The sequence below is a fragment of the Ammospiza nelsoni genome, chromosome 26 (assembly GCF_027579445.1).
Source record: "Ammospiza nelsoni isolate bAmmNel1 chromosome 26, bAmmNel1.pri, whole genome shotgun sequence".
Lineage (NCBI taxonomy): Eukaryota > Metazoa > Chordata > Aves > Passeriformes > Passerellidae > Ammospiza > Ammospiza nelsoni.
In genome coordinates, this window is record NC_080658.1 from 15,854 (window position 1) to 42,211 (window position 26,358).

The window sequence follows — 26,358 nt, forward strand, 5'->3', positions numbered from 1 at the left end:
AGCTGAAACCGATGGTGAGCTGATGAGGCTCAGAGAACCCTGGAGGAAGAGGATGCTAAACTGAATTCTTTCTTCCAAGAACTGCAAAGATGGATGCCTAGGAATCCTACAATCAGAAGCCTCTACCTAACTTCGTATTATTACAAAGTCCTAATCCACCATAATGGATCCTGGCGGGGCATAGCTGTCCATACAGCTGAGAACAAGACCTGAAAAGACAACTGACTGGATGCTTCCAAACAGAGAACTTTTGACTGGGGAGCTCAGACAGGTATCAGAATTGCATCTATGGCCTGGGTGCCAGGCCAAGGAATGCAGAGATGACATATGCTACCAATGATGCCAGGGTTTCTGACAGGACCCTCAAAGGGCTAAGGAAAAAGACATGAGATACACAAGCAACACATAATGCACAATAGACAAGTGACACGATACACACCGGGACTGCTCTGCCCTCCTGCACACCTCAGCACTGTGATCAAAAGTGAGACTTGGCTTTTACGGGGCCTAAGGGGCCACTTCATGGACACCCCCATCTCCAAGGGGACTCCAAAACCCCTCCCAGTAATTCCCAAACCAGCACTCTGCTTTCATCCCCTCTGTGGGTCATGGCCCTCTACTTATCTCTCAGACATCAGGGGATGCTGATCTCAGGTGCAAAGAAAGGCCACCTCGTCAGCTGGGAAGGTCCTCCTGTCACCGCACTGGTGTCTCTCAGACAGCTGTATTATAGAGAAAACTAAACACCAGTGCCTGATCTTGGCACCACATCACCCAAAACCCCACCAGTGTGCTACTCACAGTGCTCCTAAGAAGGCCCGGCACCTCCTACTCCTAACCCTGACCCTCGGCCAGGGATGCAAGGCATCTGCACCTGAAAGAAAGTTAGAACATATGTCAAACGCCTCCAGGACAACTCGCAAGCTGCAAACACCTTATGCCAACCTAGGAATAGCATCTACAGCCCAAGTACACCCCACATTACAAATTCCAACTTCCCAGGCTTGTCCTACTGCAGCATGCCACGCGGCAGGGCAGAACAGCTCCGGCACAAATATGTGACACAGAACGCGACAAACAGGGGGACATGAAACACGACACATCATGCTTGTGGTGAGGGGATTGAGGGGGGAAGGGAAAAGGGACCCCAAAGACACACTAGGGAACACGGCACACCGGACAACGTGACACAGACCGGAGCTGTTCTGCACTGCCCGCCTAAAAGCTGCCATCAAAAGTAAAGCCTCTCCCTTTAGCTATCCTAAGAGGCCCTTGCAGAAGATTGCTTTTCCATCTGGTAATTTTTAAATCTGGCCTAAGAACTCCCAACCTGCTACTCTCTCATCATTCCATCTCCAAGCTATAGCCCCCAACTTATCTTTTGTTTGATTGGTGATGTGGATCCACATTGCACCTGAGATGAGTCTGCCTTGGAGGGCCTCGTGGTGGCCTGTTAGCTTCTGGGTCAGCTACAATGAAAAAAACCAAAACCAAAGTGTGAGTCCAGAGTTATGTGGGCCAAATCCCACCAAGGCAGCTACTTGCCCTCTCCTGAGTGTGTCTGGCGCCTTCAGGCTCCAGCTTCACCCTGATTACAAGGCTGTGGCCTTTATTAGGAGTGGCACCTGGCTTAGAGAAAGGCAAAATTGAATAGCATTCCTATGAGTGCAGTAGATAACCTTGTGTGCTGTAGGACATGGGAATACCTCTGCTAGGCTTCTGAGAAGCCTTAGGGGGGGTCCTCAAATAAACATCCTTTTCCACCCTGCTACCTTCAAACTCCCCCCACCCACAATAATTCCTAACTGTATACCTGCTCACCCTCCCTCTCCTAATCACAATCCTCAACTCACCTGAAGCCTCTGTCTCAAACATCATCCTTGACACTGGGCAGATCCCTCTTGTGACATGACGAATCTGCTGAAAAAAGCATGGTACTTGACACAACCAGGAATCTCTGGGAGCTGCACTCCTTCTAAAAAAAATGCAAAACAAAACAATACCTAAACCAGAAATTACAAATGCACTTTACCACCCCTAAACACAAAACCCAAAATCGTGAACCTAAATGCGCCTTCTATTCCACGCTGTTTACTTCACAGAATCTTCAAAGCTTCAGTTCTTTAGATGCCCAGAAACACCCGCTGAAAAGAAGCTGAGATAAGCTGAAAGAGCCTCTTCACTGAAATGAGAGGAGAGCTCTTACCCCAGCACATCCCAGAGAGGGAATGAAGCCCCTCGGCCAAGGCTGGGGTTAATATACCCCTGATTGTGCCCGCCTCTCGTTCCCATGGCACCTGGGAAAAGGGAGGGGGCGACTCCCACCGGGTATAAAAGCCCTCAGAGCAGCTGCCGCTGTTTCGCCCCTCTGACTTGAATTGAAGGGGAATGAAGGGCTTGTTATAGAAAAAAACTCTTCAGAAAAATAACAGCGCTTTCTTTTTTACAACAACTACTTGGAGCACAAGTGAGGAAAACTGGTAAGAAATAAAACTTTCTGTTTAGGCAGCATAACTAGATAAATTGGGTAATTGGCTGTTAACTTACGTAACTATTCCTTAGTAGCTACGTAACTAGTGGCTACCAAGTAGTACTTCCCATGTGATTAAACTGGGTGGAGAAGAATGCTAATGATATGAATAGTCTAAGTCTCCTTGGGACCTCCAATTTTGGCCATCTACCTTAGAAGTAAAAATAAGAAAGATAAAAGCCTCCCAGGCAGTGTTAGGGTTAAGTGCATGCCAGGCTCATCCTTCTCTGAGATACTTGGTCCTACAGCACAGAAAGAAGTGCCCTGAAATGTAGTTTTAAACCCTTAAAATGCTGAAAAAGGCAGAGCTTCCTTCAAGTGACCTCCTTAAAAAGAGGAAATGGGGCAGTTATCTCTACTGAAGGTAATGCAATAACAAATGCCTAGTTTCTGCTATTTAATTTGCTCTCCTTAAGTATTGGGAAAAGAGGGGCTTTCCACACTTTAAAATCTCTCCAGTGATGAAAAGAGAAGGATTTTTCCCTCAGTTCAAACCCTTAGGATGGAGGGATAGCTGGGCTTCTCCCTCAATTTGGGCCTCAGGACAACAAAAAGGGGGTGGCTACCCTTACTTCAAACCCATAAGAAACATTGTCAAGATTTTCCCCTTTTTTTTAAACTGCCAAATAATAGAGAATGGGGACTCACTGTCAATTAACGCCCCTAACAGCATAGAAAAGGCAGGGATTCTTTCAACTGAGACCATTACAATTGCAGGGGAATCCAAGTCCCTACCAGTTTGAACACAAAAAAGTAATGGAAAAGGAAGCTTTTCCCCTTTTCCCTAAACCCTTTTTCTCCTAATAACCCTTCTCCTTTCTGGGAGTGCTCTGGAGGGTCTGGGGCTTTGGAGAGGGACTGACACAGTAAAAGGGGACAGTTGCAAGCCCTCTCCTGGAACCCCACATGCTGCCTGGTCTGCTCAGATGCTGCCCCTTGGCAAAAGGGCTCTTCCCTTGGCGTTTTCCCAAAGTGATGCTCTGTGCCCGGGTGGGTCCGGCTGCTCCCTAGTCCGTGCTGGATGCTCTGACCATAGTTCATGGTGGGACACTTGGGATACCCCTGTTAGCCCCTCTGGCCGAGCAGCTCCCTGTGCACCTGTGCCCGTGTAACCCTCTGAAAGCAGCTGGTCACACGGGGCGCTGCTAGACCTTGGACTGGCGGTGGAGGTGAAGAAAGGTCCTGTGAGGAGCTCCTTCCCCTACACAGCCCTTCTTCTGCCCCTTAAACCATGGGGTGTCAGACTTTCCTTTCGAAGGAAATTAACAGCCTTTCCTCTCTGTGTGCCCATGGCTGAAACTGTGATTCGGCCTCCAAAACTGCAGAGAACAATTTCTCACAGCCCGCAGCTGCCGACACCGAGAATTCTCGCTGCCCTTGCAGTGCCACGTGCCTCTGACGTGGACACGCAGCAGGTGTGAGTTTGGTTTTACAGGGAAGACGCCGGCACAGGATTTCTCCAGGAGCAAAGATGCCCCCACCGAGAACTCGGGCTGCCCTGGCAGTGGCAAGCACCTCCTAGTGCAAACTGGCATCAGGAAACTCAGGGGGTGAGTTTTTCTGTGCAGAAATTCTCCCGGACCAAACCTGAGAGCATCTAACCCTAACCACAACAACTTAACTGGGTCTAAAACTTACAACCTTTGGACTGGCAGGGTGGGACCCGACCCACTGTGCCACCGCTGGCCCCTTTCTAAAGCATTCCACTGCAGTCCTAAAACTCTGCCTTTTCAGAGGGTGTTTCCTCTGACCCTGACCATAATCTTGAAAATATGCTAAAGAATCATAGAATGGGTTGGAAAAAGCCCCAACAATACCCTGAAAAGTCCCTTCCAAAATCTTCTAAATACCTTTAAAAGTCCTAGACAAAAAAACTCAAAAAGACGTGCTCGTCTCCGAATTCCACCTCTTGCTGTCTAGCCCACAGACGTCACCCCTACCTTTTTGCAGTGGGTCTGTTGGTCTCTGAGGGTTCTGTCATTGACCTGGTGTGTGAAGGCTGCTGTCTGGTCTCGCTGTTAGGGTTGCTGTGTTGTGCTGCTGCTCTTGGGGGAAAAGGCTGTTTTTAGGGGGGCTGGTTAGGCTGAGGTTAGGGCTGTCTCGGTCTGACCGCCTGGACCGTGGCCGCTCCGCCGGCCGTGCCGGGGGAGGGAGGGGGGGGGGTCCTGCCGTGCGCACCGTGGTCACCGCACGGAGCGGGGTCCCGTCTGTTCTCACTCTGCTCGGCTCCCTCCGCTGCAGCCGGCGTCAGTCCCGGCTTTGTCTCTGCCGGATCAGCCGCCGTGAGCCACGCGGGAGCCATGCACGCTCCAGCTCGGTCTGCACCGGAACGGCCCCTCCGCCGATCCCGGCTGCAGATCCCGCCTCTGGAGGACCGAAACCTGAGCTGTGCCCAGCTCCCCCGTCCCGCCCTGAGCTCCGTTCCCTTGGTAACCACAGCTCCGGCTGCTCAGGGGAACTTTCTAAAGGAATCACCTTCTCGAAACACTACAAGTTCAGTTAAAAGAAAGCCCTCTCCTGCTTCTTCCTAAAAGTACGGGAAGAAACCTATAGAGGATAAAAATCAAAAAAGAATGGGATAAAGGAATTGGTCTATTTCCATTAAAAGAAGCTCCCATAGGAGGGGGCGGACCAGGTAAGCAACACTCAGCCCCCCATGTTCCTTGCTGCGATTTCTGGAGCCATTTGGGACCCTAAAACCAGACTGACTTTACGGTGGTGGCAGCTTGGGTCAGCGAGGCATCCTGCGCAATGCAGAATTTTAGCAGGCTGATGGCTACGAAGGGCCCCCGGGGCCCTGAACGTGAACACCAGCCCTTTTCTAAGGTAAGCCTGACTCAGCAGCCCAGGTTCCTGATGGGAGATAGCAGGAGACACGTGCCGAGGCAAAAGCAGCTGGAGTTTTCACTGGTGCCAGCTTGGGTCTGGGAGGCACATTTGGCAATGCAGAAATATCAGCAGGCAGCCAGCCACTCCAGGCGAGGCCTCCTGAACACCAATGCCAGCCCTTTCCCAGAAGAAGAAAACTCAGCACCCCAGGTTCCTGATGGGAGATTGCTGGACACATTTGGGGACCCTCAAACCAGCCTGACTCTGCCGTGCTGGCAGCTTGGGTCTGGGAGGCATCCTGCGCAATGCAGAATTTCAGCAGGCAGATGGCCGGCCCCTCTTGGCCAGAGGCTCCTGAACACTAGTGCTGACGCTTTCCCCAGGTAAGCAAAACTCAGCCCCCCAGATTCCTTGTTGCAGATTGCTTGAGTCGGCTGAGGTGGCAGCTTGGGTCTGGGAGGCATCCTCTAACCCAGTAAGAACCAAAAAAAACCCCAACCCTTTCTTCTAAAAAATATTCAAATATATATATCCTTATGTTTTCATATTTACATTCACAATATGCATTATAAATATAAATGTATATTGCTTACTTATACATTTATCTTTATCAATGTCAATTTATAAATAAATTTTTATTCTATATCTACTCCAAGCACTTATTTATCTATTTTATACCTATTTTTACATATTGATTATATATTCCCCTGTCAAGATTTTTACTTCTGTAACACTTATGTTTTATTTTAAATAACATCTGCCTCTACTTAAATAAAAGCCAAAAAAATTCCTTTCCTTTGGAATATATTTACATAGCTTTATATTTTTATTCCTATTTATAATTTATAGTGCCCTATAATGTTATTTATATTCTATATTACAAATCTGCATTTTACTTACTTATGTTTATATTTAAATTTATATTCATAGTTTAGCAATTTCTCTTTATATAATTATTATATATTTCTAACTTACGATTCACATTTTTATAAGACTTATAGTATTTAAAATAAAACTCCTGCCTCTATAAAAACAGAGGACATCCCTTGAGTTAAACAATAGTTAAAATTCTATTCACAGCTACCTTTAAAATTTTTATTTATTATATTTATAGATATATATTAGAGAGAATACCTTTTATTATAATAATAGATGTATTATTTTTATATTATGTATTTCTTTTACTTATATTTATTCATATTAGATATTTATAGATATTGGTATATAAATTATATATTTGTATATCTGGATTTCTACTTTTATATTATTTCTATTTATATTATGTATTTAAAAAAACAGCCTACAACCTAAAAAAACCGAAAAAAATCTCCAATTTATTTTAACCTTTTTATATTTACATTCTATGTTTATATATCTTTCTTAATATATATAAATTATACTCCACTCTATATATAATGTTACAATTATATACCATATATTATACTTTTATGTATGTATCTGTTATCTATGTCTACCACTCTAATTTCATATTTATTTTTAAATTTATATTTATTTCTATTTTCATGTGTATGTTAGACCATGTAAGTTCATTAACCCGACACATCAGAACCACAACAATACCGTACCTTTGTCAGCACCTGTACGCAGCCCGCGCTCATCCCATTGCAGCACATCAAAACAAAACCTATTTCTATTACTAAAGGAACAAACATCCCACAACATTGAACCCTAATAAAAACTCAAATAAACCTAACTGTAAATAAATTTTAAATCCCACTATAAGCAGCCCAAAGCCTCCACACATTCTCATCATAAACTTCCTCCTAAACCAATATCTCAAACACCCACAAACTCAAATACACCTTGAAAATGACACAACTACTAATAAAAACAAACACCCATTAAAAATTAAATCGAACCAACTCACTAGACTCAAAACTGTACAACTGACCCAAAACAGTACTAACAAAAAAAAGCTCTACGTTTATGCACAAATAATAACCGATAATCTGGAAAAGTTATTTGAAAAAATTTTACAAATTAACTAAAAGCATAAAAATAAAAAAAAATCTAAACTATTAAAATACTACAAAATATCACTAACTAAATTTAAAAAATATTGCCTATAAAAACCCACCATATAAATGCCCCTCTCCCCAACAATAAAACTAAAAACACCTAACGAACCAGAAAGAAATCGGAACTTAGGAACACTAAAACCATAGCGTTCAAGAAGTCACACCACATCCCTTATCATACACCAACTACAAACAACATAAAACAATACAGTGAATTCTTAAAAACCACCTTAAAACCACTACATTGAAAAACATTTCAAAAATGAAAAACTGCATTTAACAAAAGCCATCTAATAAATTCACACCCAAAACTCCAGCAGCCCAGCTGGCCCTACCAAAGCTGTATGTTTATACATAAATTAAACAAAACCAAAATGCCAGTAATACCTATCAGAAGTCTATGAAAGAAACCTCTTGAAATTAATCCTAGCTCAAATACAAACCAACCCATCCAGAAAGTCAGCTTCACCCAAAAAACAACTTACACAGAGTTAATAATACCAAGAAATAAAACAACACACCATATACCACCAATGAATATAATAGTGTAGGGAAAAAAAATACTCCACTTTTTTTTTTTTTTTTTTTATTTAAACTAACTTATTTTATTAGCTAGAACAGAAGCTTTTGCCAAGACTGTAACAACAACTTCTTTTTCTTCTTCTCCTTCTGAAATATCCCTTCTCACTCCCAAATTCCTCACAACTTCTGAGTTTAAATCCAAGCCAAAAGCAAAATTCGTGCACTTGTGCGTTCGATGCTCCTGCCAGATTCTCTGTTTCCCTCCACATCTTCTTACACTTTCAGTCTTCAGGCTGTCCTGCCGTGATGAGTTTGTCGGAAGAATGGGTAAAGAGAGGATTTCCCTGCCTCCCCCCCAGAGCTGGTTTCCTCAGCCATTTCACTCAATCCCAAACCGGCAATGATGCACGCTCACCTGAAGCAGGGGAATAAATCTCTAAATGTCACTAAATACATAAAATGTACACAAAAATACATAAATGTCACTAAATACATAAAAGCGCATCCCCATTGTTCCAACACTCGGCAGCCCATGCGGCCAAGGTCAGAACTCTCTGCCCCCCGAGGACACGGCAACCAGCGGGGCCCTTTGTCCCTCTCTCCAGCACGGACCTATGAAGCCAGAGAGGAGTTTACAGAGACCGGGAGGCAGCGGGACGGGGCGGGCGCCCGGCCCGACCTTCCAAAGCTGGCGGCAGCGAAGGCGGGGAGCGCCACGGCCCCGCTCCGCCGCCTGCCCGCCGCCCCGGGGCCGCCCCGCCGGGCTTGTCCGGCCCGCGGTCGCTCCCAGCGCCTGGAGCGGGGCGGGCGCGGGCTCGGGAGCTGCCGCCCTGTTCCGACGCCGCTCGCCCGCCCCCGCCCGCTGCCCCGGCCCGCGGAGCGCTGCGACCGCACCTCCGCCGCCCGCCGAAACCGGCCCCGCCCGGCCGCCCCCGCCGCGGCCGTTCTCCTCGGCCATCGCATCCCTTTGCATGACCGAATGTCCTTCACCCGCCCCCCCCATTTACAGACCCTGGCCCGACCGCCGCTGGCTCCAGCGCCCTTCCCTCGCTCGGCAGCCGCGTCCTTGCCCCGCCCCCGGCACTCAGCGGCGAGGGGCAGGGCGCTGGCTCGGGGGGGTGCGATCCCGCTCTGTGGCCACAGGGGGAGGAGATTTATGGGGGCGTGCGATTTCCCCGCCCATTTCGCCGCCATCTTGAGAAGGTCAAAGAACGCCCGCGACATTTGCGACGCGCCCCTCCCAAAATGGCGGCCGAGGAGGACCCTCGGAAGAAATAGGGTTTTACCCAGATGCCTCTCAGCAACCCGCCTAAATATGTTCGCCCACGGCGCCGCTGACCACATAGGCCGTGTCTTATACACTTAAAATGCCACATAAAAATCCATCGGGGCCGCCGTGGCGTCGGTGTTTCATGCAGGCAGCCGATTCGACCGACGCTGGCCCTCGACTTCCCCGCCCCTCTCGCTGCCATGTTAAGAAGGTCAAGAAAAAGTCCGTGACATCCGCGACTCGCCACTCCCAAGATGGCGGCCTCGCGGCTGCCGGTAGCGACAGAGCTGCAGTACCGCGCTCTGCCCACAAGGCGGCAGCACTGCCGCCCGCCCCAGCCGGGGGCGCAGCGCGCCTCGGGGCTGCGGGCAGGCAAGGTGGCAAAAAAGAACAGGGGCGACCCCCGCCAAAAACTGCTCTGAAATAAATGCCAAAAACCTGCCTCTTACCCCACCAGAATCAAACAAGGCCCCTTGCTTTAAAGCCATGTTTAAATAAATTTTTTATTTCCATTTTTCGTATTTATATTCACATGCATAGCTATAGTGGACATTGATGTAGCATGTAATTTATATAACATTATTCTATTTCTATTATTTATATTTACTTATGTTTTGTGCTTTTATAAATATCTTTCCACATTGATTGTATATTTCTATGTCTAAAATTACATTTCTATCATGCTTTCACTATTTAAAATACAAATCCCATCCTAACTAAATAAATACAAAAAAGCTCTATTCTTTTAAACTACATTGAAATATTTTTATATTTATAGCGCTCATGACTACACTCACATTTATATTTGTAGTTTATACTTAAGCATTATATTAATCATTATGTATAACATGTATCCTATTCAAATAAGAGATAAATTATTTTCCTAATTATGTACCATATCTACTGCTACAACTTATTTTTCCTTACATTTTTAATTTTTATATTAACCTTCAGCTATTTATGATCTATTTCTATTCTTAGATTTCTACCTTTATATTATTTGTATTTATAATGTTTATACTGAAAGACCTGCTTTTGCCAAATAAAAAAAAATCCCCTTTATTTTAAACTACTTAAAAAAACCTAGAGTATATCAATCTGGTATAACATATAACAAATGATAGATATGATAGATGTAAAATTGATATAAATATTGTAGTGTATTATAGGAAATAAATAAAAATCAATATGATCCATAACACAAGTAATACTGTATAAATGTTATATTTATGTTATTTTATATTTCAAATAATTTAACATTTCTTTATATATTTGCATATACTTGACAAACATTTCTATATTTATACTTGGGTTGCGATTTTTTTCTGGGTGTTTTCTGGGTCTTTTCTTGCCCTTCTTCGAATTTTTTTCTGGGTTATTTCTTGTCCATCTTCAGACTTTTTTCTGGTTTTTTTCTTGCCCATCTCAGAGGTTTTTTTTGGGGGTTTTTTCTGGGTTTTTTTCGTGCCCATCTTGGGTGATTTTCTGGGGTTTTTCTACGTTTTTTTTCTTGCCCATCTGGGATTATTTTCTGGGGTTTTTTTCTCGTTGCTTTCTTGCCCATCCTGGGCTTTTTCTGGGTTTTTTTCTTGTCCATCATGTGGTTTTTTTCTGGTTTTTTCCTGCTCATCTTCGTCTGGTTTTCTGGGTTTTAAGCCAAAATCGGTACATATCATGTCAGTTCATGCAATACAACCCGGCTGGGGATTTTTTATTCTAAATTTAACAAGGAGTCGCAAAACCTGGAAAGCAAAAGTCACACACACAAGGTTAAATCCAGTCAGCATGCACTCACACACGCAGAAACGAGCAGACACAGACAGACACAGCCACGTGCTCTCACACACGCTCACACAATCTTTCCACTTAAATGCTCACTGCGGCCCTTACTCGAGATGCTGAAGAACGTGCTGTGACACATCTTCCGGCTGCCGCTCCTTGAGGTAAAATGGCAGATCCTGGGGAAATCAGCAGCCTCGGGGACCTGTGAGACGACAGGAAGGGTCAACGAGTGGCTATCTGACAGCTAGGACTTGTCTCCTCTCTGGACTGATAAATTTTCTACCCAAAATCCAATAGAAGACAGATGTATAGGTACATAGAACATAAGCCACCATAGGCAGATACAATACAAGCCAGGACTTGCAAAAATTCTCTGGAAGATGAATTCTTGCGCCCTATTCCCTTTCAGAAGAAGGAACCTACACAACTACTGCAGTCATCTGAGGAGGTGCATCTGAAAAAAAAGTTAGGACAACAGTCAGACGGTTCAATGATAACTGAAGAGCTCCAGATATCCTGTGTCCATCTACAAATCCCATCTAGAGTCCAACTACACCCCACACTGCACATTACAAATCCCCGGGCCCTCTCCTATTGCACCAGGCTATGCGGCAGGGCAGAGCAGCTCGGGCACAAATGTGTGCTGACAGCCGTGACACAGGATGGACAGGACAGGACAGACAACGGGGACACAACACAGACAGAAAATTCTAGGCAAGGAAAATGGCTGCAAGGACTGAGAGAATGCAAAAGGAGAGGACCGAGTTCAAACTGATGGTGAGCTGATGAGGCTCAGAGAACCCCGAAGGAAGAAGATGATAACTGAATGATTTCTTCTAAGAACTGCAAAGATGGATGCCTAGGAATCCTACGGTCAGAATCCTCTACCTAACCTCATATTACGCCAAATCCTAATCCACCAAAATGGATCCAGGTGGGGGCATAGCTGTCCATACAGCCCAGACCGAGACCTGACAAGACATCAGATGCGATGCTTCCAAAGACAGAAGAGAGTCTGACGCCTGTCTGAGCTCCCCAGTCAAAAGTTCTGTGGCCTGGGTGCCAGGCCAGGGAATGCAGAGATCACAGATGCTAACAATGATGCCAAGATTAATGACAGGCACCCCTAAGGTAAAAGACATGGGATACACAAACAACACACAATTCACAACAGACAAGTGACACGAGACACACCGGGACTGCTCTGCCCTGCTGCACACCTCAGCACTGTGATCAAAAGTGAGACTTGCCTTCTATGGGGCCTAAGGGGCCACTTCATTAACACCCCCCCACCTCCAAACTGGACTCAAAACCCCCTCCCTGTAATCCCCAAACCAGCACCGTGCTTTCAGCCCCTCTGTGGGTCACGGCCCTCTACTTATCTCTCATACAGCTGGGGATGCTGGTCCCTGTCAGGTGCAAAGAAAGGCCACCTCATCAGATGGGAAGGTCCTGCTGGCACCGGGCTGGTGTCTCTCAGACAGCTAGATTAAAGAGAACCAAACATCAGTGCCTGATCTTGGCACCGCATCGGCCAAAACCCCACCGCTCTGCTACTCACCGCGCTCCTAAGAAGGCCCGGCACCTCCTGACCCTGACCCTCTGCCACACGTGGAATGCGTCTGCACCTGAAAGAAAGTTAGAACACATGTCAAACATCACCAGGATAACTCACAAGCTGCAAACACCATATGTCAATCTAGGAACAACATCTAGAGCCCAAGTACAGCCCACATTACAAATTTCAACTCCCCAAGGCTCGTCCTATTGCAGCAGGCCATGCGGCAGGGCAGAACAGCTCCGGCAAAAAATGTGTGCACACACCCGTGACACAGAAAGTGACAAACAGGGGGGACATGAAACACGACACATCATGCTTGTGGTGAGGGCCTCGAGGGGAAAAGGCAAAAGGGAACCCAAAGACACACCAGGGAGCACGGCACACCGGACAACAGGACACAGATCGGAGCTGTTCTGCACTGCCCGCCTGAAAGCTGCCATCAAAAGTAGAGCCTCTCCCTTTAGCTGTCCTAAGAGGCCCTTGGAGAAGATTGCTTTCCCCTCTGCTCATTTTTGAATCTGTCCCAAGAACTCCCAATCTGCTACTCCGCCATCTCCAGACCGTGGCCCCCGACTTATCTTTTGGATGATCGGTGAGGGGAATCCATGCTGCACCTGAAATGAGTCTGCCTTGGAGGGCTCTGTGACGGCCTGTGAGCCTCTCGGTCAGCTGCAATCAAGAAAACCAAAACCAAAGTATGAGTCCAGAGTTATGTGGGCCAAATCCCTGCAAGTCAGCTACTTGCCCTCTCCTGAGTGTGCCTGGCTCCTTCAGGCTCCAGCTTCATCCTGATTCCAAGGCTGTGGCCTTTATTAGCAGTGGCACCTGGGTTACAGAAAGACAAAGTTAAATGGCATTCCTCTGAGTGCAGTGGATCACCTTGTATGCTGTAAGCCATGGCAATGCCTCTGCTAGGCTTCTGAACAGCCTTGTGTGGGGGGGCCCTCAAATAAACACCCTTTCTCACCCTGCTGCTTGCAAACCCGCTCCCAAGAAATCCTAAACTGGATACCTGATCACCCTCCCTCTCCCAGGCACCATCCTCAACTCACCTGAAGCCTCAATCTCAAACATCATCCTTGACACTGGGCAGATCCCTCTTGTGACACGACGAATCTGCTGAAAAATTGTTGTGCTTGAGAGCTGAGCAATAACAGCCAATTCTCTCCACTGCTCACCTTGACTGCTGGCATCCAGATTGACATCCTGAAAAGAAAGACAAAGAACAGAGCTGTAACACACTCACCATACACACTTCTGCTGCAGAGACAAATGGGGCCTCACCGGCTCGGGGCAATCCCCTCGCCCGGGATGGGGCCCTCTGGCACACTTTTAATCCATCTGAATCTGAAAAAAAAGTTAGGACAAGAGTCACACTGTTGCAGGATAACTGATGAGCTCCAGATGCCCTGTGCCCATCCACAGATCCCATCTAGTGTCCAACTACACCCCACATTACACATTCCAAGTCTCCAAGACTTGTCCTATCGCACCAGGCTGTGCAGCACGGCAGAGCAGCCCCATCCCAAATGTGTGCTGACACCCGTGACACAGGACAGACAGGACAGACAACAACAGGGGACACAACAGGAAAAGAAATCTCTTGGCAAGGAAAATGGCTGCAAGGACTGAGAGAATGCAAAAGGAGATGAGTGAGCTGAGACCGATGGTGAGCTGATGAGGCTCAGAAAACCCTGGGGGACGAAGATGATAACTGAATGATTAATTCCAAGAACAGCAAAGATGGATGCCTAGGAATCCTACGGTCAGAATGCTGTACCTAACCTCATATTATTACAAGTCCTAATCCACCACAATGGATCCAGGTGGGGCATAGCTGTCCATACAGCTCAGAACTAGACCTGACAAGAAATCTGACTGGATGCTTCCAAAGAGGTAACTTTTGACTGGGGAGCTCAGACAGGTATCAGAAACTCATATATGGCCTGGGTGCCGGGCCAGGGAATGCAGAGATCAGAGATGCTAACAATGATGCCAGGGGTACTGACAGGGCCCTCCAAAGGTAAAAGACATTGGATACACAAACAACACATAATGCACAACAGACAAGTGACACGAGACACACCGGGACTGCTCTGCCCTGCACACCTCAACACTGTGATCAAAAGTGAGACTTGGCTTTTATGAGGCCTAAGGGGCCACCTCATGAACATCCCCCACCGCCAAAGCTGAATCAAAAACTCCACCCCGTATTTCCCGAAACAGCACCATGACTTCATCCCCACTGTGGGTCGTAGCCCTCTACTTATCTCTCATACAGCTGGGGATGCGGGTCTCGGGTGCAAAGAAAGGCCACCTTGTCAAACGGGAAGGTCCTGCTGGCACCGGGCTGGTGTCTCTCAGACAGCTAGATTAAAGAGAACCAAACATCAGGGCCTGATCTTGGCACCGCATTGGCCAAAACCCCACCACTCTGCTACTCACCGCGCTCCTAAGAAGGCCCGGCACCTCCTAACCCTGACCCTCTGCCACACGTGGAATGCATCTGCACCTGAAAGAAAGTTAGAACATATGTCAAACACCACCAGGGTAACTCACAAGCTGCAAACATCTTATGTCAATCTAGGAACAACATCTAGAGCCCAAGTACAGCCCACATTACAAATTCCCCCTCCCTATGGTTCGTCCTACTGCAGGAGGCCATGCGGCAGGGCAGAACAGCTCCGGCAAAAAATGTGTGCACACACCCGTGACACAGAAAGTGACAAACAGGGGGACATGAAACACGACACACCATGCTTGTGGTGAGGGCCTCGAGGGGAGAAGGCAAAAGGGACCCCAAAGACACACTAGGGAACACAGCACACCGGACAACAGGATACAGACCGGAGCTGTTCTGCACTGCCCGCCTGAAAGCTGCCATCAAAAGTAGAGCCTCTCCCTTTAGCTGTCCTAAAAGGCCTTTGGAGAAGATTGCTTTCCTCTCTGCTCATTTTTGAATCTGTCCCAAAAACTCCCAACCTGCTACTCCACCATCTCCAGGCTGTGGCCCCCGACTTATCTTTTGGATGATCGGTGAGGGGAATCCACGCTGCACCTGAAATGAGTCTGCCTTGGAGGGCTCTGTGATGGCCTGTGAGCCTCTCGGTCAGCTGCAATCAAGAAAACCAAAACCAAAGAGTGAGTCCAGAGTTATGTGGGCCAAATCCCTGCAAGTCAGCTACTTGCCCTCTCCTGAGTGTGCCTGGCTCCTTCAGGCTCCAGCTTCATCCTGATTCCAAGGCTGTGGCCTTTATTAGCAGTGGCACCTGGGTTACAGAAAGACAAAGTTAAATGGCATTCCTCTGAGTGCAGTGGATCACCTTGTATGCTGTAAGCCATGGCAATGCCTCTGCTAGGCTTCTGAGACACCTTGGGAGGGGCTCTCAAATAAACAAATAAAGACCCTTTCTCACCCTGCTGCCTGCAAACCCCCTCTCAAGAACTCCTAACTGGATGCCTGCTCACCCTCCCTCTCCCAGTAACCATCCTCAACTCACCTGAAGCCTCAATCTCAAACATCATCCTTGACACTGGGCAGATCCGTCTTGTGACACGATGAATCTGCTGCGAAATTGTTGTGCTTGAGAGCTGAGCAATAACAACCAATTCTCTCCACTGCTCACGTTGACTGCTGGCATCCAGATTTACTTCCTAAAAGAAAGACAAAGAACAGCAGTGTAACAGAGTCAGTTGAGAGGTGTAACAGAGTCTGCTGCAGAGGCAAATGGGGCCTCACCTACTCAGGAGAATCCCCACACCTGGCATGGGGCCCTCTGGCACACATTTAATCCATCTGAACCTGAAAAAAAAGTTAGGACAAGAGTCACACTGTGGCAGGATAACTGATGAGCTCCAGATATGATGTGCCCATCTACAAATCCCATCTAGAGTCCAACTACACCCCACATTACAAACTCCAAGTCCCTGGGACTTCTCCTATCGCACCAGGCTGTGCAGCAGGGCAGAGCAGCTCCGGCACAAATGTGTGCTGAGAGCCATGACACAGGATAGGACAGACAACGGGGACACAACAGGAACAGAAATCTCTTGGCAAGGAAAACGGCTGCAAGGACTGAGAGAATGCAAAAGGAGATGAGTGAGCTGAGACCGATGGTGAGCTGATGAGGCTCAGAGAACCCTGGAGGAAGAAGATGATTACTGAATGATTTATTCCAAGAACAGCAAAGACTGATGCCTAGGAATCCTACAGTCAAAATCCTCTACCTAACCTCGTAATATTACAAGTCCTAATCCACCATAATGGATCCAGGTGGGGCACAGCTGTCCATACAGCTCAGAACAAGACCTGAAAAGACGTCTGACTGGATGCTTCCAAAGAGAGAAGAGAGTCTGATGCTTGTCTGAGCTCCCTAGTCAAAAGTTCTGTGGCCTGGGCGCCAGGCCAAGGAGTGCAGAGATCACAGATGCTACCAATGATGCCAGGGTTTCTGACAGGACCCTCAAAGTGGAAGATATGGCATACGCAAACAACACATAATGCACAATAGAGAAGTGACACGAGACACACCGGGACTGCTCTGCCCTGCTGCACACCTCAGCACTGCAATCAAAAGTGAGACTTGGCTTTTATGGGGCCTAAGGGGCCACTTCATGAACACACCACACCCCCCCCCCAAAATTGGACTCAAAACCCCCTCCCAGGAATTCCCAAACCAGCACCCTGCTTTCATCCCCTCTGTGGGTCACAGCCCTCTACTTATCTCTCAGACATCTGGGGATGCTGGTCCCTGTCAGGTGCAAAGAAAGGCCACCTCGTCAGCTGGGAAGGTCCTGCTGGCACCGGGCTGGTGTCTCTCAGACAGCTAGATTAAAGAGAACCAAACATCAGGGCCTGATCTTGGCACCGCATTGGCCAAAACCCCACCACTCTGCTACTCACCGCGCTCCTAAGAAGGCCCGGCACCTCCTAACCCTGACCCTCTGCCACACGTGGAATGCGTCTGCACCTGAAAGAAAGTTAGAACATATGTCAAACACCACCAGGGTTACTCACAAGCTGCAAACACCTTATGTCAATCTAGGAATAGCATCTAGAGCCCAAGTACAGCCAGCATTACAAATTCCAACGCCCCACGGTTTCTCCTACTGCAGCAGGCCATGCGGCAGGGCAGAACAGCTCCGGCACAAATGTGTGCACACACCCGTGACACAGAAAGTGGCAAACAGGGGGGACATGAAACACGACACATCATGCTTGTGGTGAGGGTCTCGAGGGGAAAAGGCAAAAGGGACCCCAAAGACACACCAGGGAACACAGAACACTGGACAACACAACACAGACCGGAGCTGTTCTGCACTGCCCGCCTGAAAGCTGCCATCAAAAGGAGAGCCTCTCCCTTTAGCTGTCCTAAGAGGCCTTTGGAGAAGATTGCTTTTCCGGCTGCCAATTTTCAAATCTGCCCCAAGAACTCCCAACCCACTATTCTCTCATCTCCAGGCCAAGGCCCTCGACTTATCTTTTGGATGATCGGTGATGGGAATCCACGCTGCACCTGAAATGAGTCTGCCTCGGAGGGCCTCGTGATGGCCTGTGAGCCTCTCGGTGAGCTACAATAAAGAAAACCAAAACCAAAGTATGAGTCCAGAGTTATGTGGGCCAAATCCCACCAAGGCAGCTACTTGCCCTCTCCTGAGTGTGCCTGGCTCCTTCAGGCTCCAGCTTCATCATGATTCCAAGGCCTTCATTAGGAGTGGCACCTGGGTTAGAGAAAGGCAAAGTTAAATGGCATTCCCCTGAGTGCAGTGGATGACCTTGTGTGCTGTAAGACATGGGAATGCCTCTGCTAGGCTTCTGAGAAGCCTTGTGTAGGGGAGGCCTCAAATAAACAAATAAAGACCCTTTCTCACCCTGCTGCCTGCAAACTCCCTCCCAAGAACTCCTAACTGCTCACCCTCCCTCTCCCAATCACAATCCTCAACTCACCTGAAGCCTCAATCTCAAACATCATCTTGGACCTTGGGCGGATCCCTCTTGTGACATGATCAATCTGCTGAATAAAATGTTGTGCTTGACACAGCTTGGAATTTCAGGGAGTTGCACTCCTCAATTAAAAAAAAACAAAACAAAACAAAAAAAACACAACAAAACCAATCCCAAAAACAAACAAAGAAAAAAACCAAACAAACAAAACCCACACAAACAATAAATCCCAAAACACCTAACTCCCCACAGAAACAAAAAAACCCACAGAAAACATCAAAAAATCCAAAACCCCCACAAAAACCAACTAAAAACCCCAAAATGAAAACCAAAAAAACCCAAAAATTCCACCAAAAGAAATCCAACCAAAAAAACAACCAGAGCAAAACTAAAAATTACAAAAGCACCTTACCACTCCTAAACACAAAACCCAAAATCACAAACCTAAATACTCCCTGCTGTTTTCTTCACAGAATCTTCCAAGCCTCTGTGCTTTAGATGCCCAGAAACACCTGCTGAAAAGATGCTGAGACGGGCTGAAAAAGCCTCTTCACTGAAATGAGGAGAGCTCTTAACCCAGCACATCCCAGAGAGGGAATGAAGCCCCTCAGCCACGGCTGGGGTTAATATACCCCTGATTGTGCCCGCCTCTCGTTCCCATGCCACCCAGGAAAAGGGAGGGGGCGAATCCCACCAAGCCCTCAGAGCAGCTACAGCTGTTTGGCTCCTCTGACTCACATTCAAGGGCAGTAAAGGGCTTGTTATAGAAGAAAACTTTTCAGAAAAGTAACAGTGCTTTCTTTTTTTGCAACAACTACTTGGAGCAGAAGAACAGAAAACTGGCAAGATATAAAACTTTGTGGTAAGGTTACATAGCTAGATCAATTGGGTAATTGGGTAATTTGCTGTTACCTTACATAATTATTCTGTGTTTACCAAAAGCCATCTAATAAATTCACACCCAAAACTCCAGCAGCCCAGCTGGCCCTACCAAATCTCTATGTTTATGCATACAGTAAACAAAACCAAAATCCCAGTAATACCTATCAGAAGTCTGTGAAAGAAACCTCTTGAAATTGATCCTACCTCAAATACAAAACAACCCATGCAAAGTTAGCTTGACTCAATAAACAATTTACACAGAGCTAATAACACCAAGAAATAAAACAGCACACCATATACCACCAAAGAATATAATAGTGAAGAAAAAAGAAACCACTTTTTTTTTTTTTTTTTTAAAGCTTTTGCCAGGACTCCAACAACAACTTCTTCTCCTTCTGAAATGTCCCTTCTCCTTCCCAAATTCCTTACAACTTCTGAGTTTACATCCAAGCAAAAAGCAAAATTCGTGCACTTGTGCGTTCGATGCTCCTGCCAGATTCTCTGTTTCCCTCCACATCTTCTTACACTTTCAGTCTTCACTCTGTCCTGACGTGATGAGTTTGACGGACGAATTGGTAAACGTTAAGAGAGGATTTCCCTGCCTCCCTCCCCAGAGCTGGTTTCCTTAGTGCATTTCACTCAATCCCAGGCCGGCAGCGATGCACGCTCACCTCAAGCGTGCAAGGCTCACAGCTGCTCGGCTAAACTCGGCTCTAATCGGCTAAACTCGGCCATTGTCATCTGCATTCGGCTGGACTCGACCCTTCGGCACGGATCGCCTCGCTTCGGCCGAACTCGGAGCCGCTCTCTGCGCTCGGCGCGCCTCGGCTCGCTTCGGCCGAACTCGGAGCCGCTCTCTGCGCCCGGCGCGGCTCGGCTCGCTTCGGCCGAACTCGGAGCCGATCAGTGCGCCCGGCGCGGCTCGGCTCGCTTCGGCCGAACTCGGAGCCGCTCTCTGCGCCCGGCGCGGCTCGGCTCGCTTCGGCCGAACTCGGAGCCGATCAGTGCGCCCGGCGCGGCTCGGCTCGCTTCGGCCGAACTCGGAGCCGCTCTCTGCGCTCGGCGCGCCTCGGCTCGCTTCGGCCGAACTCGGAGCCGCTCTGTGCGCCCGGCGCGCCTCGGCTCGCTTCGGCCGAACTCGGAGCCGCTCTCTGCGCTCGGCGCGCCTCGGCTCGCTTCGGCCGAACTCGGAGCCTCTCTGTGCGCCCGGCGCGGCTCGGCTCGCTTCGGCCGAACTCGGAGCCGCTCTCTGCGCCCGGCGCGGCTCGGCTCGCTTCGGCCGAACTCGGAGCCGATCAGTGCGCCCGGCGCGGCTCGGCTCGCTTCGGCCGAACTCGGAGCCGCTCTCTGCGCTCGGCGCGCCTCGACTCGCTTCGGCCGAACTCGGAGCCTCTCTGTGCGCCCGGCGCGGCTCGGCTCGCTTCGGTCGAACTCGGAGCCACTCTCTGCGCGGCCCGGCTCGCCTCGGCCGAACTCGGAGCCGCTCTCTGCGCTCGGCGCGGCTCGGCTCTCTTCGGCCGAACTCGGAGCCGCTCTCTGCCCTCGGCGCGTCTCGGCTCGCTTCGGCCCAACTCGGAGCCGCTCTCTCCGCGTTCGGCTGAGCTCGCCTCGGCTCGGCTCCCTGACGGCGGGCAAGCGGCGCCGCCTCACGTTAAACTCGCCCGGCTCGGGGCTCTCCTGCTGCCGCGTCCCGCGGGCGGCCCGGCCATCGCACGGACACGATCGGGAGCGCGGCGTGGCACAGGAGCTCATTGGGCAGTGACCGCACTCGCGCTAATTAGCGCGCACGAGAGCAGCGGGCTCGGTTCGGCTGAGCTCGGCTCCGTTCAGGCAGCCTCGCAAGCCTGGCCTCGGTTCGCTCGAGGCCGTCAGGTTCCGCCGGTCTCGCCTTGGTTCGGCCGAAGGAGGCGTCGTTCGCTCGTGTTTTTACAAATATCTTTCTATATTGACTGTATATTTCTATATTTAATTTTATACTTCTATAATACTTCCATTATTCCAAATAAAAACCCCGTCTCTAAACAAATAAATAAATAACCCTTCTTTTAAAGGATACTGAAATATTTTTTATTTATACTTTGTATAATTATACATTCATATTTTAATTTATCGTTTCTTTGGATGTATTACATTAATAATGATATATTATATATATAAAATTTTAAAATAGATTTAAATCCTTATTTAAATTATGTATAATATCTACTGCTACAACTAATTTTTTCTGATATTTTAAATTTTTATATTTATCTGTATGTATTTATTATATATTTCTAAACTTAGATTTCTACCTTTATATTATTTGCATTTATAATTTTTACAATCAAAACACTGCCTATTGACCAATAAAGAAAACCCGCTTTATTTAAGTATTTTAAAAATATTTTCATGTTTATAATTTTCATATTTATATTTATAATTTGTTCAATATTACATGAGAACACACCTGCTCCTGCACCGCCGTGGGGCCCCCTCTCCTGGGGACCTTGGGGTGCCCCAACGGCATCAGAGCCCCGAGTCTTCACCCCCTTCTCCTCTATTTAGAAACTACACTGGAACTTTTTTCTGGAAATAAAGACATTACCTAAATCCTCTCCCCGTGTCCTAGACAGATGGATATTCAGTTATTAGTTGGCTGGGCAGCAGTTTCTTAAATAGAATGATAAACAAGATGTGAACATTTCAGCTACAAGCAAATAGGCAAATCTGAACAAGGTACTGGTGGGCGACCACTGAAGTTATTTTGAAGGAATTTTTTAAACAATAAAATATTGATACCACAAAAATAAAGCAAAAAGCTAACTACTGGCTAAGAAAAAAATTAACTTTTGACAGCAACAACATTCCAACCACACAGGCTTTTTCCCGATGTCATACCTTATAACTACCTCTCTTGGGAATTCTCATCATGTATCCCAAAAGGAATAAATACCTCAGAGCGTCCTAAAGCAAAAAGTAGCACACGTGAGCTCCTCACACTCCCGGGAGGCCTGCACAGCGTGCACTGAGTCTGCAACAAATTCTGCTCAGTGAGAGTCTGCAAACAAAGGTTCAATTGATGAATTGAACTGATTGTAAAGGGAGGTTTTCTAAGCACAGAAGCACAACAAAGAACAAGCAAAAACAATTCTTAAAAAAAACCTGCAAGTTTTATTTAGCATATATGCGACTGATTTCCACCCTGTGGCTTCTCACTTTGATTCGCGTCTGTAGGTTCAGGAAGATGACAATGCACACTCTGCCCTCCCTGAGCCCCCCACAGCAGCTGAGCGCTGCTCCGTGCGCTCAGATCGTCAGGAACTGGATTGCCCGCATGGACTGGAACTGCTCTGCTGCAGATTCAGGAGAGAGAGGCTGGCTGAGGCGTCGTCCCAATTCCATTTCTGTGTGACGAGAAGCGGTTTGTTCCCAACGGGTGCAACAATCCCCAGCTCGCTTCCATGGTGAGTACCGATGGCACACAAATGGCAGCCTGAGGAAATCGTGTTCTGGGCTCTAAGTGGTCGGGACAGGGTCTGATTTTTTGTTTTGCATCTGTATGATGATTAGTACGACAGGGCCCTGATCGATGACATGGCAGCACAGAATTAAAAACTCCTCAATAGGATTACATCGACTTCTAGGAAAAGACAAAAGCCTAGGACCCTTCTGAAATCTATTTTTAATGCGAAGCACACGGATTGTCACTATGCTGTGCCTTCCAGCTTTTCAAAGCAGCTTACCTCTGAAGACCAGAAAACATTTATTTCTACAGAAACAATGGGCAACCCCCAGCCTAATCTCAGCGCTACTGTTTAATAGGGGATCTGCCAGCGTGCCAGTCCAGCTTCAAGTGTGCTTTATTTCAGTCTAACATCCCCTCAAAATTCTTCTCACATCTCCCAACCCTGACATCTTATTTTTCCCTAAAGCTTCTCATCATTAGCAATTTCCAAGTAACATGGTATTTTTACAACATTCAAAAATGTCATGCTGGACTGTGCTAGAGAGTAATTTGCAAATATAAGCTTAGCAAAGTTTGAATTGACTTGTCCAGAGAAAAAACCTACAAGTGAACACCTACACCTGCCTACAAAGAGCTAACAAGCCCCTGGCAGCTGCCAGCATCAAAGCACAGCGGATGTTTCTAATACAGGGTAAGGATAACAATATCACCTTTTGTTCTCTCCAGCTTGTTTTCCCTGCAGTCATATTTTGCTTCTTATGATTTTTTTAGTCTCTGCATCTTCTTGGACAGCACCGAGCCCGACGACAAGGATACGAGAGTCTTTCCCTGCCGTAGGGAGAGAACCAGGAAAACAGTTAAAATAAGAACAGGGTAGTTTGAAATTCATACTTCCAATGAGAAGCAGCGCCTAACAAACAGAACAAAAGTAAACAAAGCATGGTACCTCCCTGGGGACAGAAGACTTACAAACTCTCCAGGATTTACAATTCTAGCGACCGACCCCTTCAGGACGGCAGCCAAGTGTCCCATGGGATGGTGCTGCACCAAAGAACGATCTGAGAGGTTCCAAAGAGTGAAATGCACAATATTTTGCAAAGCCGTAAAATCTTGCAAAATAACAAAAATACAATAGATGTAAACTACAGGGTAAGAGTACAAGTGTTCACTTTAAGAGCTGGAACCATCCAGGTGAGCACCTGATAACTGGATCCTCACCAGAGTTTGAACCCTTCAGGACACAGAAGGGTTTTCCCCAGAAATTTCACAGACTGAGTTTTGATACAAGTATACTTGCCAGACCCTCAGAAACATCACCCATTCTCCAGGTGTCTGGAGAGAACTGCAAATGGCTCTCACGTAGTTTGAGCTAGCTCTGTAAGGTCTCAGGGTGAATTTCACCAGATGCAACCAAACTGGGCAACTCCCAGTGGGACAGAAGGAACCCAAAGCTTGGGTTCGCAGAGCTGCAGCAAATACTGAGGAAACAAACATAACAGCGTAAAAAATAATAAACCATCCTTTTTTTTTCTCTCGCTTTTGTTTTTTTCTTATTCAGATCAGCATAGCAATTAAAGAGAAGGTGAAAAACTCACCATTACTGAACATTTCATCATCTGTAGGCTGAGCATCCTTAGCACAGAGGACTCCAAAGTTAAAATTCACCGATCCCTGGGAAATAAAACCAAATATTGTATGAGAAACAATCAAACAGCAGACGTAAAAATTTGTTTCCTCTAAGGACTTTCGGGTACGTATGTACCTTTGCATACATCCAACACATTGGAACATACACTTTATACCATCTCCTAATAAGTAAAAATTTACCTTTAAACTTTGATAGTACAGCATAAAATTATGAACTTAAATTGGTGATCTGTTATTATTAAGTTGGTGCCTAAAGTTATTTCTGCTGTCAGGTTCAAAAAAACATTAATTTTTTTTACTGGAATGAGCAATTGATTTCAAAGTCATCACAAGCCCACCAAAACACAAAGCAGTATTCACTGGATGGGTCTGTGAGCTAGAAGTAGTTAGGCTTGTACTTCCCTCTTGCTATTCCAGAACCAATAAATCCTGTCAACAAAACCAGGATCTATAGCCCACTGCTGTGAAAGATTCTACGAGGATGATGGTTTGATTTGTGTTTAGAAGTTTTGATTTGAAATGGCCAGTTCAATGGATAAAGACAGTTTAGGTAGTATTACATTGCTATTATTATTATTTCTATTATTATTTTTACTATTACTACTGCTATTGTTATCATCTGCTACTGGAAGAAACAAACCAGTAGTACCTATACTTAATTACTTTTATTTCCAGGAAATAATAAAGAAAAAGAACCAAACCAAAAAAAGTCACTTCCTACCTTTTATATCAAGGGATGAAAAATTTCTCTTGGGCTCTTCTCCAATTTATCAAGACTCATAGCACTGAAAGGCAAACAAAACAGTGCTTTATAGAAGGGCAAGTGCACATTTCAAGGCTGAACCACCAACTGATTGCAGTGACAGCAGTTACAACATGAATCGTTCCCAGAGCCTCTGTTAAATGGAATGTTCTGTGGAACTGCCGTTTCTTTCCCAAAACACTAACTTCCAACACTTCCTAATAATATTTTGTATTTTAAAACAAAAGAAGTTAGTGAGACTCTGTGCGGAGGTCAGGTTTAAATTTATTTCCTTCTAAAGCACAGAGCTCTGTTCCATCACCCTTCACTTCGGCTCTACACTGAATCGTGGTGAGCATTTGAGGAGTGCTCCATAATCAATTCCATTTCTCTCTTTTTCTAGCTCTCTCTATTCCTAAATCATTCCAGACAAGTCAAATGAAAAATGAAAAAAACAAGTTCAGCATCAAAGTCACACTTTTTCCCGTTGTCTGGTCAAGAACAGGCTCTAAATCCACTTACTGCTGCCTTCAACGATTCAGACTTGCAAAAGCATTCTTACATATTTTACAGGTTTATCATAAAACCCACAGAACGCAAGCTCTGAATTACAGGAAAAGGTACACAGGCAAATATCTAAAGGGATCACTTATTAGTAAATACATACCTTGGTAGAGATCGCACTGAGAACCTTTCTGAGGGACTCTAAGGGACGCATGTTTTCTGAGCACCCTATAAACAAGAAAAGCTAGGATATAGTACAGGACATCCCCACTTTTTCTACATATTCAAATAGTATTTTTGATAAAAACAATTCAGTTAAAAAAGAAGGAAGAAAACCAAGCTAATTTTACTCAGCTGTATTTACTGCCGATTTAGAGAAAAATGCCGGGCAGCGTCGGCCGTTGCGTCACACGTCGCGCCGGCAGCAGGGCCTGCCGGGAGTTGGAGTCTCGGGCTGGTAGCCACTCATGTGCCGCGATAGCCGTTGCGTCACACGCCGCGCCGGCAGCAGGGCCTGCCGGGAGTTGGAGTCTCGGGCTGACAGCCACGGCTCCGTCCCCCGCCACCGGGAGCTGCAGTCCCTCCCGGGCATCAAACGGGTCCTTCGCCCCAGGGCGGGGAAGGACCTGAGGCAGGACCGCTCCTCCCGAATGCCCTCTCT

General features: G+C 46.9%; 2 long non-coding RNA genes across 2 annotated transcripts; both read right to left on the reverse strand.

Moving 5' to 3' along the window:
• Positions 1–8,047: 8,047 nt before the first annotated feature.
• Positions 8,048–9,109, reverse strand: LOC132084375 (uncharacterized). Its single transcript, XR_009420057.1, has 2 exons — positions 8,932–9,109; positions 8,048–8,335 (listed from the first exon to the last, which is right to left on the reverse strand). It is a non-coding gene; the product is annotated as an uncharacterized LOC132084375 (long non-coding RNA).
• Positions 9,110–22,486: 13,377 nt separating this feature from the next.
• On the reverse strand, positions 22,487–26,073 carry LOC132084392 (uncharacterized). Its single transcript, XR_009420063.1, has 5 exons — positions 25,861–26,073; positions 25,173–25,236; positions 24,400–24,475; positions 23,515–24,282; positions 22,487–22,920 (listed from the first exon to the last, which is right to left on the reverse strand). It is a non-coding gene; the product is annotated as an uncharacterized LOC132084392 (long non-coding RNA).
• Positions 26,074–26,358: the final 285 nt, after the last annotated feature.